General features: G+C 58.0%; 1 long non-coding RNA gene across 7 annotated transcripts; it reads left to right on the plus strand.

Moving 5' to 3' along the window:
- Window positions 1–5,968: 5,968 nt before the first annotated feature.
- Window positions 5,969–14,931, plus strand: LOC306657233. Of its 7 annotated transcripts, none has more exons than XR_013762740.1 (7): window positions 5,969–8,024; window positions 8,380–8,546; window positions 8,687–9,912; window positions 10,192–10,385; window positions 10,594–10,655; window positions 11,017–12,477; window positions 14,419–14,931. It is a non-coding gene; the product is annotated as an uncharacterized lncRNA (long non-coding RNA). The 7 variants fall into 7 exon arrangements; XR_013762741.1 differs by having other exon boundaries at window positions 14,452–14,931; XR_013762744.1 differs by lacking the exon at window positions 14,419–14,931 and having other exon boundaries at window positions 6,480–8,024; window positions 8,687–8,810; window positions 9,787–9,912; window positions 11,017–12,781.
- Window positions 14,932–18,513: the final 3,582 nt, after the last annotated feature.

Raw genomic sequence — 18,513 nt, forward strand, 5'->3', positions numbered from 1 at the left:
AGGGAGAGTGCCGGCCACCCGGAGAGGGAGACATCGCTGGGGGTCTCGGCCTCCTCTTTTAAAGGAAACCGTGAGGGGTGGGCATCATCCTGATCACCAGTGGCCAGCCCTTCTCAGGATCTTTGAAGTCCTCTCCATTATCTGATCAATAGACCATGGTGGATTGTACCCTCTATTATAGGCTTTAGGGCCATTTTCATAAGCAAGTGAATTTCCAGTAACTTGAAGGTTGTGAGTGAAGGTCTGTAGATCTCCCAGCACTTTGGGATTGACAGGCCTGGGGAGGACTGGCCTGTGGCAAAGGCCTGCAGAAGGGGCCCCAGGTTTCCAGACGGGGTTAGAACCCCTTTTCCTGCCTTCGGCCTCCTTTCTACCCACCTTCTTTGCTTCTTCTGTCCCATCTTGGGAAGATGCTGGAGGGGGCCACAAGCCGAGGGACGCAGGCGGCTGGAGAGCCTGGCAAAGGCCAGGGGCACAGGGGCGGGCTCCAAGGCCCAGAGCCGCGGGGCCTGGTTTTAGCGCAGGGAGACCCTGGTGGGCTCTGGACCCCCCGCACCCTCAGCTGATGAATGTGTGTGGTGTTAAGCTTTGAAGCTCGTGGCAGCTTGTCACAGCAACAGAGGGAACAAAGGCAGCAGTCACTCTGCAGCACTGTGGTCTGAGTCCATGTGCTAAGGGCCAGCCACCCGCCCCACCCCCAATCACGCAAACTCCAGAGAACCTGCCTCGGCTGGCTCACGGCCGTGTCCCCAGCACCCAGAACGGGGTCTGGCACAAAAGTGCGCTTAGTGAAAGTAAGAGAAAAGAACAGGTGGCCCTGCTCTACCCCTGCCAGCCCGAGGGTGACCAGGGGCTTGTCCAGTCCACCCACTGCAACCGCAGGCCACCCACTGCAGGGCCACGGGTGACCCCAGAGAGAGCAGAGGGCTGCTCTCTCCACCCAGGGAGCCCACTGAAGGTCCTTGTCACAGCACAAGGGATACGGTGGTTGATGTTGGGGTTGGGGAGCCAGATGCTGGCAGGTGGCAGTGGGCAAGACAGAAAAGCCGGTCCCTCCAAGCTCTGATAAAAGTCTGGAGCAGCCCCAGGACCCAGGTCAAAGGAACTGTGCCCCAAGTTCTCCAGAGGTCACGTTCCCAGTGGCTCATGAGGGCTGGGCAGTGGTCACCCTACTGACCGCCAACACTGCCCTGCAGCTTTCTGAGCCAGAGGGCACTTCCTTGATTGAAAGGGGCCACCAAGCTGGTCTGTTGGGGGCCTTCCTCCTCGTGACAGGGACACTGTGCAGCTACCCAGGCAGCATCTTCCCTCCAGGTGGACAAAGATGTCTAAAGAGAAATGCAAACGCCCAGCGCCTGCTCACAGGTGAGGCAGGGGCCCAGCATCGACGTCACCCCCTGGTGCAGACATGTCGGCCTCACGGGTGAGGGTCTGCAGTCACACCCATGCCACAGGCTCCTTCCACTGAGGCCTACTCTGGGCACACTGGCAGGCTGGACACAGACTCCCAAGGTCCCATGGGGTCCTCACTCCTCCTGGGAGCTGTGGGGGCAGGAAGGAGTGGAAGAGTGAAGACCGCCGGCTGGTCCACCCGCTGGAGCTGTCTGTATCCTGTGAGAGACAGCTGGCCGTCCCCCGATCCATTCTCTCCTCTGGAAATGTGGAGGGACTCAGCTGCCCGGCCAGGGACTGCTGTCACGGCCCCTCTGCGGGGGGCATGGCCCTTCCGGAAGCTGCCCTGATGAACGGTGAGAGGAAGGCTTCACCCTGGGTCACCAGTCTTGCCAGGTGCTCCCCCGTTTGAGCCTCCTTCCTGAGGGCTGAGCAGTGACCAGCAGAGCCACCTTAAACTCCAGGTTGAGATGGCAGAGAAGGCATCTGCTGGGTCACCAGGGGAGGAGAGCGAGGAGTCCCCAACCTGGGTGTAAGGAGCAAAGTTAAATGTGTGACATTCTGTGTGCTGTGTAACTTAAAAAAACAACTTGTTTTCTCTGTGCTGTGTAACTTACAAAAAACAACTTGTGCTGCGTAACTTGCAAAAAAATAACTTGAGTGCTCTGTGCTGTAATGAGGTAATGATGTGGTGTTGCCCCAAGATAAGATCGATGTTGCCCCCAAGTAGGAGACACGTGCAACTGACCCCAAGTAAGATAACTGACTTCCCCCGACCAAGACCGGCTGGCAGGGTCTGATAAAAAGGGTTTAAAAGGACTCATGATGAACCTAGCTCCAGTCCCCATTTTACACCAATGACGCCAGTGTTGCGCCAAGCCTGAAGGGGACTCACTGACTTGCTCGTTGCTTGATGGACCATCCATCAGCCAGACCGTGACCGAGACGTTCCTGTGGAAGTGACAGCGGAGCTGCCCGTGTGCATCCTGCCTGAGACGTCTCCGCCCGGCCTTCCTGCTGTGCCCTTGCCGCCCTCCTTCGCCTTCCAACTGTCCTCGCTGATTGATCAGGACTCTGGCTGGAGGAAGCTCCCCAGTGAGATCTCCTGAGCTGTCTTCCTGATTGACCTCTGGGAGTTGCTGCCCTTCGACTCAAAACATGTCACACAGGAGTGGACCTTAGGAATGGGTCTCAGTAAGGAGTGAGTTTTGTTTATTCGGGGCTTATAATAATTTAGTGATTAAGTTGTGTGTGATATTGGTGTGACTAAAGTTAGAATAACTATAAATAATTGTGTGATCAGCATCAAATAAAAGCCAATTGATTTTGGACCAGATTTACTCTCATTGACTCCCCCTTGCCGCTCGTGACACTGGGCTGGTACAGAAGAGAAATAAATTTCTTATAAGCCACAACTCCTATCATCAGATCTGATGCCACAGCCACTAAACTACACTAACTAGTACCAGTTACGAGAAACAGAAACCCATCTCGAGCCAGCTGAGGTCAAAAGGAGACTGACATGCAGATCAAAACCACACAAACACACGTCACTAACATCGGGACAGCTGTTACTTAAAAACAGAAACTACAGAAACAGGGAGTGTCGCGAGGGTATGGAGAGGCCAGACCTGTGGGTTGCGCCGGCAGGAGCACAAGATGGTGAATCTGTGGAAGATGGGGTGGAGGGTCAAAAATTAAATACAGCATGGCCATAAGGGCCAGCTGTTCCACACGGGGTGCACACCCAGAAGAACTAAGAGCAGGATCACCTAGAGAGAAGCAGGGCCCAAGGCAGGTGCACCAGGTGTCCATCAACAGGTGAGTGGACACACGAAACACGGTGCCTCCCCACCAGGGAATGTCAGCCATAGAAAGGAAGGACATTCAGTCACCTGCTACAACGTGGATGGACCCTGGAAGACACGCAGTTCGAAACAAGCCAGTTGTTACAGGACAAACTCTGGGTGATTCCTCCTACCTGAGGTCCCCAAGTGGCCAGACTCCTAAAGACAGAAAGTAGAAGGGTGGTCAAAAGCCCTCAGAGGAGCACCAGGGGGAGAGCTGGTCCTCACTGGGGGCAGAGTTGCCATTGGGGAAGACGAGAGAGTTCCAGAGATGCATGGTGGTTGTGCAACAGTGTGAATCACTTACTGCCTGAGTTGCACGCTTGAAAATGGTTAAAATGGTAGCAAACTTTGTTATGCTTATTTTACCATGATAGACAAAGTTTAAAAGATACCAATGGGGGGGAAAAAGATGGATTAAAAAATACGGCAAAATAATGGTGAAACCCAGGCAATGTTCTGTGTGACTTCATAAAGCCCTTCTGCCTATTCAAATATTTTCATAATAAAATTTAAAAACAAATAAGAGGGGGTTGGACTAAATCCTGCTCTTCACTCCCTTGTGCAAGAGTTATGTTTGTTATGCAGCTTAATCACGGCAATAGCTGACTGATACAGGAAGTTTCACATAGAATCCAAGGGAAGTCACTAGTCGGTATGTCAAATGACAGAGGCAGTCTGGTTGACTTAGGCAGACGAAGAATTTCATGGTGCATTGATTAGCGCAGAATGACCTGAGTAGGATATCACTGCTGGACTGTGCCTCAGGTATGCCGCCACAGCCCCTGTGAATACTCCCCGTTGTCTCTTTATTTTTATTTTCTTGGTGCGTGGACTGAATCCACGCCCTTGCACTTGGTAAGCACAGCTCTACCAATAAGCTGCACCTTGAGCCCCTAAATTCTTCTTGTCCTTGGTGTTTCTATTCAAGATTTCAAAATCCAGGTTGTATGGGTCAGCTTGTAGTTCCTGTGACAAAATACCTGAGAAAGACCACCTGAAGGAGGAGAGACTCATTTTGGCTCGGTTGCAGAAGTTTTGGGCTGTGGTCAGTGGCCCACTGCTGCCAGCCTGTGGCGAGGCAGAGCACATGGTGCAGAAGAGCCACTGGCCTCATGGCAGCTGGAAGGTGCCAGGGACAAGATACATCTTCCATGGACATGCCCCCAGGGCCCACTTCCTCCAAGGAGGCCCCACCTCCTGGTAGTGCCACCAGCTGGGGACCAAGCCTTCGACACATGAGCCTTTAGAGGTGTTTCAGATCCCAAGTACATCAAGGCAGGAGCATCTGCTTGGTCACTTTGGTGACATGCCCACAGGTTAGCAAGGAGAGGGAGCAGGCGTCCTGCCTCCCGGCTCTCTTGGGAGTCCTCCAGAGGAGAGAGGCTGCATGGACTCCAAGCACCCAACAGGTCAAATGTCCAGCACCAGCAGGAATACAGACAGCGAACGGAGACGGGCTTGGGTCCCCACCTCGGGAACAAGACCCCTACTCTGCTCCTGTCCTGTGCCACCCATGGCTGTCAACATTCCCAGGCTCTGTGTGCCCAGAGTCACCCACCTAGAGAGGCTGGCCTCTCTCCCTCAGCTCCAGGTCTGACTTCTGCAGCCAGACAGAGGCCCTGAGGGGAAGTGGCTATTTGTTCCCACGTAAGTGTGCAGACGGAGGGAAGGGGCAGTTCCCAGAGGCCAGTGATGGGCATCTGTCTGCTGCAACATGGAGTCTGGCAGACATGGGCTCAAGTCTTCCCTCCTGACACTTATTAACTCAGCAACTCGGGGTAGGGGTTCAAGTTCCAGCTGTGAACCAAGGCAGCTGAGCGACAACCCACCTCTTGGCACACTGCGACCGCTGGAGACATACGTGGGGAGCCCACAATGCTGGAAGAGAGGAAGGGAGTGGGCGGGGAGGGCACTGGGGGGGACCAACACCCCACCTGCACGGGCTCCACCTCCCACGTCTGTAGTGCCCAGAGCTCTGAGCCCAGGAGAGTCAAGGAAGCCTGCTGTCATGGCCCTGCTGGGGTCCAGGTACAGTGTCCTCCAGCACTCAGCTGGAGGGGTGAGTATGGAAGCAGAACAGGCCAGGTGTTCTAAAACCCTGGAGGCCAAGAGCCCAGCTCGGTGCTTCCCAGCCCTGGGACCCCTCCACCCGGTTCCATCCCCCAGCTTGCCCACACATCCAGACCCCTCACTGCCTCTCCCTCCCCCTGTGCGGGGGTCACAGCCAGGCCATGTCACCGCTCTCTGGGGCAATGGTCGCTAACTGGCTCTCCCTCTTCAGACAGGGGCTGACCTTGAGCATGGCCCTGGGGAGCCGCCTCCTCTGTTCCCCCACGGATCCCAGGCCCCCCCAGGCCTTTCCTGGGGCCGCTCTCTGGGACTGGCAGGCACCTCGCGGTGGGTCCTCCAGCTAGATAAAAAGGTGCGTTGGCCCAGCTTCGCCTCTTGGCCACCTCACGTCCACTCATTCCCTCGCTCACTCATTCATTCAACAAACTCCCGCCCAGGTGCCAGGTGCTGTCCAGAGGCTCTGTAGCCCCAGCTTGGAAACATGTCCACCCCCCTGACTTCACAGGGTCCACCTAGGGTTCTTGGAAGGATCCAACCAGTTAGTATGTGTGACATGCTCTGCACCACCGCCGGGCCTGGCAGGGAGGAAGCGTCATGGGAAGCGCCTGGTATGACTAGGACCCCGGGCAATGCAGTGCTTCCTCCGAGCCAGCCAGCCAGCCGGTCTGCTCCAGCAGGTCTTCTCCCACCAAGACAGGCATGTTCACACATCCCATCCCCCATCCCGGGGGCAGGCAGAACGCTTGCTTATTTTCCTGTCATTCCAGAGTTCCCCAAAACAGTTGGGGCACAGTAGGTGGGCCAGACTGATGAGTCCCTCAGCAGTGGTGCCTCTCTCTGAGATTCTGGGGTCCTGCCCGGAGTCTGGCCTCAGGACTTGAGCCTAATCTCCTGGGGCAAGGTCTGGTAATAGTGAGGCCTGTCCCCCTCCTTAGGGGGCCGGAGCCCAAACCTGCCTCTTGGAAGATAGATGGAGCAGGCTGTGGCTGAGCAGGGAACAGGGATGCTGCCCCCCAAACCAGAAGTCCAGGCAGAACTACAGCAGGCTGCCAGGCCAGGGTTCAGCCTGCCAGCTCCCTCCCCAGGGACTAGGGGCCAGGTCCCAAGCTGAGGCAGAGCCCCAGGTCCTGCAGAGGGAACACTGTGAATGACAAGTCTTGTTGTGCCCCAGCAGGACCCCACGCAGGCAACAAGCCTTCCCTTTATCATCTGCAGCAGAGCATTTACAGTCAATAAGCGGCTAATTAATTCTTTTCAAAGACCTCTCAATTATTCATCCCGGCTACAGAGAAAACAATTAGAACACACCCTCTCCATCCCCAGCGCAGGAGGCTGGCCTGGGCCGCTTCTGTGTCCCCAGGGCCCCTCCCCTGACAGAGGCCTGGCAGCCTGTCCCTGGGGCCCAGGGGCTCCAACCTTCCAAGAGCCTCCTCCCCAGACTTGTGAGCAGCCCAGATCCCAATCCCTGTCAGGGAGGACATGCAGGACCTTGAGTGGCCAGTGACTTCTGGGGTCCCACAGCCCAGGAGAGCACAGGCTCCTGCCAGCGGCCTACTCTGCCTTCAGGAAAGGGGTTTGTGCAGGAGGGGCAAAGGAGGAGTGGGGGAGTCAGCAGGGCAGCCCTGAAAACCAGGCTGGGCAGGACCTCTGCCCCACTCACTGTGGAGAGTTGCTTCTTCCCTCCCTGAGGCCCGGAGCCCAGGCTCTGTGGGCCCCAGCAAGGCCTCCTCCCAGGCAGGAGGGGCGGGTGGCAAAGTCGGGGCTGGCTTCCATTCTCTGCTCCAACTTCCTGGAGTTGCTCAAGTCACTAGCCAGAGGCAGGAGTGACTGGGCAGGCGGCCTTGCCCCCACGTCCACCTTCTCTCCTGCCTACGGCCCCCACCGCCAGTGGGGCTCCCCTGTCTCCCCCAAACAGCCGACACCGGCATGCGCAGGGTTAACTCCGGGCCGCTCCAGACCGCGCGATGGGGGTGGGGGGCCGGGGGCGTGCCTGTCGGGAAGTATGGATTTCTGCAGTGGTTTTACTGGAAAAGCTGTAGCTGAAGGTGGGAGGGGTCACCATGGCAACTTCTGGCTGTGGGAACAGGTTGGCTAGTGGGAACCAATTCTTCCAGGGGCCCAAGGGGGGCCCGGCAGGCCGCGGGCCCCCCAGGGATCCTCGCCACCTTGGAGAGGCACCCGGCTCTCCCCAGCCTGGCAGGACGCGTTTCCCCGCCTGGCTCCGGTAACATCTCCCCAGGGCTGGGCCCCTGACTCAGCCGCCCCGCCCCCACCGAAGCGCCCCTACACCCGGGCTGTTAATCGATGAACCAATTACCAGGCCGCCCGGGAGCTCGCGGGAATCTCCCTCCTGCGAGAGCTTTCCATCCGCAGCGCGCTGGGCTCGCGGCCTGGGGTGAAGTTCAGCGGATGCCACGAGTGAGTCCCCGCGCCGGCCCGGAGCCACCCGAGGGGTCTGGGGTGAGGAGGACAGGAGCTCGCCCCGACTCAGCCCCGGTGGGGAAGATTCCCGCCAAGGCGCAAGTTCAAGTCCTTTCCACCCCAATGACACGCACAGCCCTCGCAGCCAGTGAGACCGGGGCCTCTGGACGCCCCGAGAAGGGGTGAGGGGCAGGGACCCGAGACTCAGGTGCACCTCCAAGTCCCAACGCCCACTTCCGGCACCTTGGGTGGACCCCGCCTAGCTGCCCACCCGGTCGCTGGCTCCCCCAGGTAGACCTCCCACCTGGGCACTCCCGACGCCCCACCTGAGCAGCTGATTCAGCCGCGGACCCCTGGGGCTTACTGGGTGCGGGGCGCAGGGGACCCAGGCATGTGGCCAAGCGTGCATGGTGTACACCTGAGCGCACCCTGTGCTGGGAGGCCCAGGCTGGCCTGGGGGCCCCTGCAAACCATGTAGGCTGGTGGAAGGATCAGGACTTTGTGTGTGTGTGTTTGTGTGTTTGTGTCCGTGTCCAAAGACACTTCCAGGAATCTCCAGGGGGGCGGTGCCCAAACGCAGGGACCAAGCAGGGAGGGGGGTGGGCAGTGATGGGGGAGGGCTCACTGTGCTCAACTTCTTGGGAAGTTGCCCGGAGTGATCACCCGCCCCTGAATGCACGTGAACACCAATCCCTGCTCTGCTGGAGATCCTTAGACCGGTAACTCCTCTGAACTTCAGTTTCCTCATCTATGAAGTGGACACAGAAGACCACTCCTGTTTCCAGGGAGTGATGAGCGCTAAAATGAGGCCAGGTAATGCCTGGGAAATCAGTGGATGCGAATGCCAAAGCCCCCCCCCCCCTTCTCTCCTCCCGACTCCTACCAGAAAATAGCCAGCGGGTCTTAAGACCTCCTGCTGATACGCAGCTCCTCTCGCTGGATCGGTTCCCTAGGGACGCACCCCAGCCTGGGTCTCTGGCCATGGCGCCCCCTACCGGCGGTGTCTGCGCAGACCAGAGCCCGAGAGAGGACGTAAACCTGCCCCAGGTGTTGACTCCCGCTCCGACTGAGGCGCAGGTGCGGCTTCCCCGGGCCGCCGGTGCCGGAAAGGGTCAATCTTCACTCACCACCGGGTCTCGGCTGCAGGGCTGATTTGCGGTACAGCCCCGCTTCCTCGGTTCTCCGCGCTCCCGCTCCAGCTGCTCCCAGCCCCCGCGCCTGCCGCTCGCGCCCTCGGATCCGGATAAAACATTTGGGGGAGATAAGTGCTGCGTGTAAATAATTAAGACCACATGCATATGCGCCAACAACGACAACAAAAAGTTTAAAACCCCCATTCCGGGAACAGCTGCCTCAGTGCGGGGCCCAGGGCGGGGCTGCTGAAGCCCACCTCACCGGTCTTGCTCCTGGGGAGGATCAGGCCGGGTCCTCCCCAGCGCCAGGGGACTGCCTCCCTGCTTAACCTAGACGGTGCACGTAGAGGGTGGCAGGGGGGCTTCCAGCCCAGGGATGGGGCGGAGGACACTAGCACCGCCATGGAGTGGCCTCAGGCACCCAGCCCCAGCCCCTAGGCCAATGCCAATGCCACACGGCCCCTAAGTAGCCAGTTGATTCCCAGTAAACACACGGGGAATAAATGAGAATGAATCCCTGAACTCCAGGCCCCGGGGAGTGCGTCCTGAGCTCTGGTGAGGGCCCAGTGCTGCCTGGCAGGAGAAGGCTGCCAGGGAGTCAGCTGCCTTCCACACCCTCCTCCTCTGCAGCGGGGTCAGCACAGGAACGGCCCTGCTGAAGGAAGGCTTGCTCTGGCATGCCTCTGCTCCAGGACCTGCCAGTCCCCCAGTCTGATCCACAGTCCTCTACCCCACACACTATCCCACAAGTCAGGTGGGCGCTTGCACGCAGCAGGCTCGATGCCCTTGCTGGGCTGCCCCGGGTGGCCCACAATCTCTTCATGTTCATCCTCTGCTTCTCTCCAGGTTCCTTGCCCCTCTTCTCAAGGAAGCTCCTCCTCCATGCTCGGCTGGCAGGTTTTTCATCCATGTTTATTCAGGTATTTTCTGAATGCCCATCATGTTGGGGACCCCAAAATGAGAATGAGAGACAGTTGCTGCTCTCCAGGACCCCAAAGCCCAGTGAGGGACTCTGGCAAGTGATCAGTGACAGAGGCTGCTCTAAGGTAAGAAGGTGCAAGGACACCGGAAGAAGGGGAAGTGTCAGCTGAGCACGGTGGCATTCACCTGTAATCCCAGTAACTCAGGAGGCTGAGACAGGAGGATGGCAAGTTTGAGGTGAGCCACAGCAACTTAGGGAGGTCCTGAGCAACTTAGCAAGACCCTGCCTTAAAATAAAAAATATAAACAAGGTCTGGGGATGTAGCTCAGTGGTAAAGTGCCCCTGGATTAAATCCCCAGCACCAAAATAAAAACAACAAAGGAGGGGACCTGTATCTTGGCAGAGGGAGGCTATCAAGGGAGACTTCTTGGAAGAAGAAGCTGAAAACCAGATGGAACTTCTTCAGGTACAGAAAAGAAAGAGGGCTGCACTCAGCCTCCAGGTCCTGCTGGCTCTGCACAAGGGGTCCTCACAGCCACAGGGGTCCTGCAGAGACCTTTGAAGCATGGGCTCCAATCTTGGCTATGCTACTTGCTGGCAAGTTATTCTACCTCCCTGACCTCAGTTTTCTCACCAGTAAAATGGGGGTCATGGTCCTAGCCTTGCCAGCTCCTGGCCGTCTGTCCAAGGTCCTGCCATGGGCCAGAGACAAAGCACCCTAACCCTAGCACCCTATGGGTGGATCTTGGAGGACTTTTCTTCCTGAATCTTCCTTCCCCAGTGGCAACTTGCCTCTGTTCGCCAGGCACACTAGGAGTGCACCTGAACTTCCAGGATGGTTGGTGTCGTGTGGCAACTGCTCGCTAGGTCAGGAACACTCGGCAGCACAAACTACATTTTGCCCCTGGCCTGGGCCTGGCAGGAGTGGGACCGAGTGTGTCCATGGAACTTGGCTCTCTGCAGACCAACCTCCCAAAGAGTCCCCGAGCTGGTTGAGGGGTCATCATACAGCTGTTCCTACGTGCCACCCCCCTGTCCCCAGCAAGGGATTCTTGGCATCCTGGCCAGAAGCCCCAGTCCTGGGCTGCCCCTCTCTTCCACCCCAGGCCCTCCTCCCAGTGGGGGCACGTGCCCACCAGAGGCCTGATCCCTGAACGTACCCATGGTGCTGCCACGCCCTCGTCTCCACCTGATCTCCGTCAAGCCGTCTCTGGACTTGCCCCTCCAGGTTCCTGAGAGTGGGGCTTCCTTCATCCCACACCTGCACAGCAAGCTCAGCGGGCAGCCGCTCGGGATAAGAAATGATAGAGGCTAGGAAACAGCGACCTGCACACCGTCACACTGTTCGGACCGTGCACCTGCCAGTAAGAAACACACAAACTGGGCGCAGGGCACCTGCCTGTCATCCCAACAGCTCAGGAGGCTGAGGCAGGAGGATCGAAAGTTCAAGACCAGCCTGGGCAAATTAGGGAGACCCTGTCTAAGAATAAAAAATAAAAAGGGCTGGGATGTAGCTCAGTGGTAAAGCACCCCTGGGTTCCATCCCTGGTGCCAAAATACATATAGACATACAGACATACAACACATGCGTAGCTATTTAAAGATCACGAGTTTCCGTGGCTATGTATATAGTACTTGCATTGTAAAATATTCACAAAAGATAGGTATTTGAAAAGGGATAAAGACTAAGCATAGGGGGCTGGGGGTGTGGCTCAGTGGTAGAGCGCTTGCCTAGCACGTGTGAGGCACTGGGTTCGATCCTCAGCACCACATAGAAATAATTGAAATAAGCGTTCATTGACAACTAAAAAAATATTTAAAAAAAAGACTAAGTATAGAACCCCTCCTCTCTGCCTCTGGATCGCCCTCTGGATCCCATTTTGGAGAACAATGTGAAGGAGACAGCTCATGCTTCACCACTATGGTAGGGGTCTTGGTACCTCAGTGTCCAACCTTCCTCCCCGAGATCCCCCTCCCAAGCTGCCATAGTGACCGGCATCCCTCTCATGGTCTCGGCTGTTCTCGGCTGCTGGGGTCAGGCCTGGGATGCGTGGTTGTCTCCCAGCAATGGCATTGTCTAGCCCTGCAGGACTTCCAGGGGGAGATGAATTAGAATTGCCTATGGTGCAGGGGACAAGAGGACAGGTGGGTTGGGATGAAGGCAGATGCTCTTCAGAGCTGGCCAGGCTCTCTGAACAGAGAGCCGGCACCTGGAGTGCGCCGGCGCCGTTTGTGTTGCGCACAGTAGGTGTTCAGCATTGTGCAGCCCTGGTGGGGGCTCCTGGGTTTACAAATCACAGATTGGAAATGTTGAGAATCAGACAGGCAGTCAATCCATCTGCCCCAAGGAGCACCGCAGGACAGCAGCGTCACTGGGAGGTCGCTGGTTTCCTCCGCCGCCACGTCCCTGCCGCCCAGCACCTCCAGAGAGTAAGGCAGCATACACTGCTAGTCTAGGAAGAGATCAAGATTCAAAGTGCAGTTCCTGCCAGATGCTTTCACACCACAGCGAAGTCCAAAGTCCTGAGCTGAACCTCCTGTCAGGAACCACCTGTATTCCCTATCGGGAATCTGCCTCTCCCTGGATTCAGGCCCTCAGTGGGCTGGGCGCCATTCCCGCCCACACCCCTTGTCACTGAGATGCCAGGACCCCCCTGCGGTAGTTGGGGAAGCCCACCCAGGGTGACAGGTGAGTGGGTCCTGGAGTTCTGTGTCTCCAGGCAGCAGAGCCAAAGCCTCAGCTTCTGTCCACGTGACTCCCACTCAGCCCATCTCCTGAGCCTTCCCAGCTCTTTCCCACAGGACTCTGACCTGGTGGCTGTAGGAGCAGGAGAAGGGGCTGCAGGGGAAGGCCTCAGGGGAAGGGTCCCCCATGGGTATGCGCCAAGCAGGCAGGAACAGAAAGGGCCCTGAGCTGGACCTCGAGCCCGTGGCCTCCTCATCCCCGACCCTGTGCCCTCACTGGGCCAGTGTCTATGGCACTGGACCTACCCCTTGATGGCTGCCACATCCCATGCCTGGCGTCTGACCCCTCCTGCCTTGTGGGCTGAGGGGCCAGAACAGAGGCCCCTAACAGGCGAGGGCCTAGCAGGCAGGGAGCTGACCCCTGTGCCTGGGTCCAGGCCCAGCAACAGGAAGTAAGAGCCCTGATGTCGGTAAATGAGATCCGAGAGAGATTAGAGGTCTCGCTGCCTAATCAGAGGCCGCCTGAAGTTGGAGGACAAGTTACTGGAAGGAGGAGGAAACTGCAGCGGTAAATAATGTCAGACTGAGCACAGGCCCCAGCTGACAGACAGCAGCAGGCCTGCAGGCTTGGGGGGGGCGGGGAGCAGGTGGGGCCGCTGCGCACAGGCCTGGGGTGTGGCCTGCACTCAGTGGGAGCCCGGGCCCTAGAAAGGGGGCTTAGACATTCCCTGGGCACTAGTCTCCTCCAGAGCTCTGCAGGGATCCCTGCCCCCAGGGTCCACGCACATCACAGCATCCCACCCACAAGAGAGGCCCTTGAGCTGGGGACCCAGCTCTGGGGTTTGCTGGGCCCCTTAAAGTCCTCTCTGCCCCCAGTCCCAAAGCCCAGATTCCTGGAAGGCTGGCTGCTTCCCAGCTGCGCAGAGGATTTCCCAGGGTTCCAGCCGCTCTACCCGCCCTACTGTCAGGCCTTCAGACTGGGCTCCTAGGTTCCAAATCTGCCCCTCAGCTCCACCCCATCCCCCTCCTCAAGGCCCTCGCTCCCTGTGGCCACACCCCTGGACTCCCAAGGGTGGGCGCCTGACCCAGCCTCTCCAATCCCAATATGCAGAGCTCCAGCCTCTTTGGAGGAAGGCCCAGGGCAGTGCCTGTCATGTACCAGGCTTCCTGAGGCTCCAGGAGGGGTTCCCAGGCTGGCCCAAGGCCACCTCTGAGTCCCCTTCGGTGGTGATGGTGTTATGGTATCCCTGGCCTCCCTAGCCCTCTGCCACCCCTGACGCTTATTCAGACCCACCTCAATTGTCCACCCTTGATCCCCACTCTGACCCCTGTGACCTCACCAACCTGAACCAGGGCAGCACAGAACAGAGCGAGACCCCGGGGGAAGAAGCCTTGCTGTGCTGCCAGACCTCTGCCCTCCCCTGCCAGTCCCCACAGGTGGGCAAGCATAGGGAGATGACGAACACACAAGGTCCCCAGCGCAGGAGATGCCAAAGGAGAGAATCACCATGACCTTGAAGTGGGGAAGGTGACCTTCATAAGACTCTCATCACAGAGTCGGGGCCGGGCACTCTGACTGCATGAGATGAAGGGCTTCCCATCTTTCAATGGTGTCGTCGGACAAAGCAGGAAGGCAAGCCACAGAGGGGGTTCCGCAACACCCGCCAGCTGCAGCCAGCAGCGTGTACAAGCAGATTCCAGTCTGGCCTGTCAAAGAGAAAAGATGCTGGGCATGGTGGCCATGCCTGTAATCCCCGTGACTCTGGAGGCTGAGGCAGGAGGATCACAAGTTCAAAGCCAGGCTCAGCAGCTCAGCAAGACTTTTTCTCAAAATTAAAAGTAAAAAGGGCTGGAGAAGTGGCTCAGTGGTTGCACACGCTTGAGTTCAATCCCCAGTACCAAAAGAAAAAGAAAAAGAAAAAGTGGGGGGACATGACATGAACAGGTTTTCCACAAATGAGGACTGCACACCCCCCAGGACGGCTGGAGCTAAGAAGTCTGACGGTGCTGAGTTCTGCTGCGACAGACAAGCCGGGGGACATGGGAGAGGGAATCATCTCCACCCCACCGGGAAATGGCTCACTAGGTATCCTGCAGCACCAGTTCCACCCCCAGGCATGTGTCCTGCAGAAGCAGAGGCACCTGAGCCCAGGAAACAGGAATAAGAATGTGGTCAGGTGTGGTGGCACACGCCTGTAATCCCAGCGACTCGGGAGGCTGAGGCAGGATTCCAAGTTCCAGATCAGTCTCAGCCTCTCAGCGAGGCCCTAAGAAACTTGGTGAGCCTCTGTCTCAAAATAAAAAATAAAAGAGCTGGGGATGTGCTTATGGTTAAGTGGCCCTGGGTTCAATCCCTGGCACCAAAAAAAAAAAGAGCGCTCCTGGTGGCATTGTTTGTAAAGAGCATATCCACACACAGCCCAGAGAATGGAGAAATAGAGTGTCACAGGCAACGGTGGAAAGGCCGGAACTGCAGCCACAGACACATGGCTCTTGGGGAAGTAGTGTCCACTCAGACAAGCCAGACCTAAAAGGGCACATGCTAATTCCACTCCCAGAAAGCTCAAAGCCGGCCACACTCCACTCACGCTGGGGGACGCAGACAGGGGACGAGACGGTAAGAAAAGCCGGGAATGGTGGCAAGAGCACAGCAGCGACTGGCAGGGGGAGGGCTGGATGGGAAGGGCATCTCTGGAACCACCGCCATGGTCTATTCTTGATCCGAGTGGCCTGGGAGCTCATTCGATATTTATATTTATTTGCAACACTGTACAAAAAATGCTTCATGCCCTTTTCTGCAGGAGTGTTAGGTTTCATAAGGTGGAAAGAAAAGCAAGTGTGCTTGTGCAGAGCTCCGGGACCTGGCCGCTCTGCCCAGCCCAGCCCCTGGAGCCCACTGCCACCAGCTGATAGAGGGGGACATCCTCAGCGCGGTAGGGGATCCCCAGCTCCACGAGCAACCAGTCTGGAAAGTCTGCCTGCTCTACGCCCGGCTGCCCCCCACCTTCCTCCGCTGGTCCCCCACCCTTGCTCGGAGCCCCTCTCTGTGGATTTCCTGAGGTGGAACAGGCAGATGTGCGTCAGAGACTCGGTCAGTTTTCCCTTACCAGCTGGGGAGAGGCAGGGGCTCGGGGGAGCTCCAGCCCTTTCCCCTCCCACCCTCCAAAGCACAGGTGGCCTTGACAAGGGGTGGCCCCACACCGCCATGCCCCGCCGGGCCCCCAGGCCCTGTGCCCTGCCCTCCTGCCACCCTCCAGGCTGGAAATGATGCTGGTTACAGTGTCCCCAGACTCACAGGCTACTGGGGCTGGGTGTAGGCCAGCGCCCTATAGAGGGCTCAGAGCCAAGGGGATGGGATGGAAAGGACATTTCCCTGGCCCTGTTTACCAGGACCTGCTATCTCCAGCTCCAATCTGCTGCCTCTTTATCTCTATGGGGCCAGCCCCGGTTCCCAGCAGGGGCCTCCCTGCAGCTCACTTCCTGCCAGCAGCAGCATTACAGGAATATGCACACTGAACTCAGCATGTGAGTGTGAGTGTGTGTGTGTGTGTGTGTGTGTGTGTGTGTGTGTGTGAGCACCCATACCCCAGAGCCAGCACCCACCAGGGCAGGTGCCGGGAAGTCATGGAGGCAGCCCACCCAGGACTCCCATCTTGAGCTGCTTGCAAGCACAGTCTCCCACAGCCCTGGGAACTGACTGATAGTTCAAGATAGCCAGCGAGGAGGAACCCCAGGACCCCCAAACCTTCCTCCAAAGCAGAGCCTGTACCAGTTCTCCATTCATGCTGCAGGGCCCGCAGCTCAGGCATGTCAGACCCTGTGTCCCACCCTTGTCAACCATTCAGCTGTAATCACCAAGTCCCGGGAGCCAGGCACTGGGCCAGGGATGCAGCACGTGTCACAGGGTGGAAGCTCCGGGCCGCTGTGTGCGTAGAGCATTAGCTGACGGAGTAAACCCACAGCTGTGACCTGGGCAGTGGGAATCCAAGAAGCCTCTCAGAGACTTGAAGACTGAGAGGACGGTGACCAGGTCAGGGAATTCTGGGTAGAAGGAATGCAGGTGCAGAGACCTATTGTGGAAGAAAGGCCAGCATACCTAGGGAACGGAAATGTCGTGCAGGGACAGCCATGGACCTTCAAGGGGGCAGAAGCAGTGTCAGGAGTGGGCCGGGCTGCAGGGCCAATCCCAGAGGCCAGGAACCTGCTGGGCCATCATGAGCCCTCAGAGACCTGGCCAAGCACTGGCTGTGGGGAGAAAAGAGGACAGCTGATGGGGGGCGGGGGGGGGGGTGGGCAGCAAGAGGCGACCCATGACCTCTGCTGGTGGGAATTCTCCTGCTGAGAATTAAAGGCACGACAGAATTACAAAGAGAAGGGAGGGGGTCAGCAAAGAGCCAGAGTAACAGGACAAGAAGAGCCGGCTCCAGCTCCTCCGTGGAGGCTTCTCAGCCCAGCCAGGAGTTGAGACCTGTCCCCAGCTGCCACCGAAATGACTCAGATCTCAGGTGCAGCCAGGGACACACACACACATATACACATATGCCCACCCCCTGCAGACATGTATGCACGCAGGGGTGCACACACCCCACATAGACACGTGTGCACACATGCACCTTCACACACACGTGAACACATCATGTATAGACACATACCCATGCACCCACATGTACCACCCCCACACAGTGCACATATACACAACCCACACATATGAATCCCCAGAAATGCACTTCACACGCACACACACACCTCATGCCCCAGACGACGTCCTGAGGAAGGATATTCCCACAGGCCCCCCCTGCCCCCAGCACAGCCCACCCTTGCTGCTCCCTCCACCCTGCAGACCCCACTGGCCCACAGTGGGGCTGGTGTAGGTGCCCTGGGGACCAGGAGGCCCTGGCAGATGGAAGCTGTTCTGTCCCCTCTGCCCCCAGGAAAGGATTACTCTGCCCTCCAGGCCCTGTCCCCTCCCCCAGACTGCCAGCTGGAAGGTTGTGCAAACAGAGAAAGATCTGCAAACAGGAGGCCATTCTGTGGCTCGGCCGTGGCTCAGCGACGCCTGGGACCCACACTTCCGTCTCCCGGCTCCCCTGAGAGCTGCCATGGCTGTCCCAGCCCATCCACCTCCCTTCCTTCCCACGGAGGCCCCGCTCCCCACCCCCTACTTCCCAGCAGAAGGGCTGGAGCCAGACAATGAGATAAGGAGCTTGTTTTCTAAGGGCCGGGAATTCAGTGGAGAGTGTGGGTCAGGCCAGGGGCCCCCACTGTGGGGAGGGCAATGATCCCTTTCCTTCTTATGGGGCTCCAGACCTACAGGGACTTGCCACCCTTTCAAGGATGGCCCTGCCAGGCAAGAGCCCCGAGAGTTGGTCCTAAACCTGGAGGTGGCGTTTGGGCTCCGTCTCAGGTCCTTCTACTTCTCCAGCCACACTGGACTTCCTCTGGGGCCTTGGGCTTGCAGCACCAGCCTGCCCAAGGCTTTGCCCATGCTGTTCCCTACCCAAAGCACTCCCTCCACCTTCTCCTAGCAAATGCCCTGCTCTGTTTTCAAACCTGGACCAAGTCGCTGCCCCCTCCAGGAAGCCTACCCTGGGGCCAAGACCCAGCCTCCTCAGCTTCTCCCTCCCAGCAGTCCTCCACCCGAGGGCGGCCAGAGCAGGGCAGGTTGTGATTGTACTCCTTAAGTTCCCAGAGCCTGGAGGAGGCCTGGTGGGTGGCTGGCAGAGGAGCCTGGTCTTCATGGCAGGGTGTCTCCCCAGCTGATGTGGCCTCTGCTCAGATGGGGCTTCTCTCAGGCCAACTTCTCCCATTAGAGACAGACAACACCTGAGGCCTGTGCTCCAGGAAGGGGAGCTGCGCAGGCTGGGCCCTGTCCTCCCTGTGAGGGAAGGTCACCCAAGGGCTGGGCTGAGTCAGAGTGCACCCCTAGCACTCTTGGACCTCTGGACTGTGACCATTATCAAGAATGATAGTCACAGAATCACAGCATCACTAGAATGAACACTCCTGACCAAAGCTTCCCATGAGCCAAGCACCGGGGCAA

This window comes from Sciurus vulgaris (assembly GCF_902686455.1).
Source record: "Sciurus vulgaris genome assembly, chromosome: 3".
NCBI classification, from domain to species: domain Eukaryota; kingdom Metazoa; phylum Chordata; class Mammalia; order Rodentia; family Sciuridae; genus Sciurus; species Sciurus vulgaris.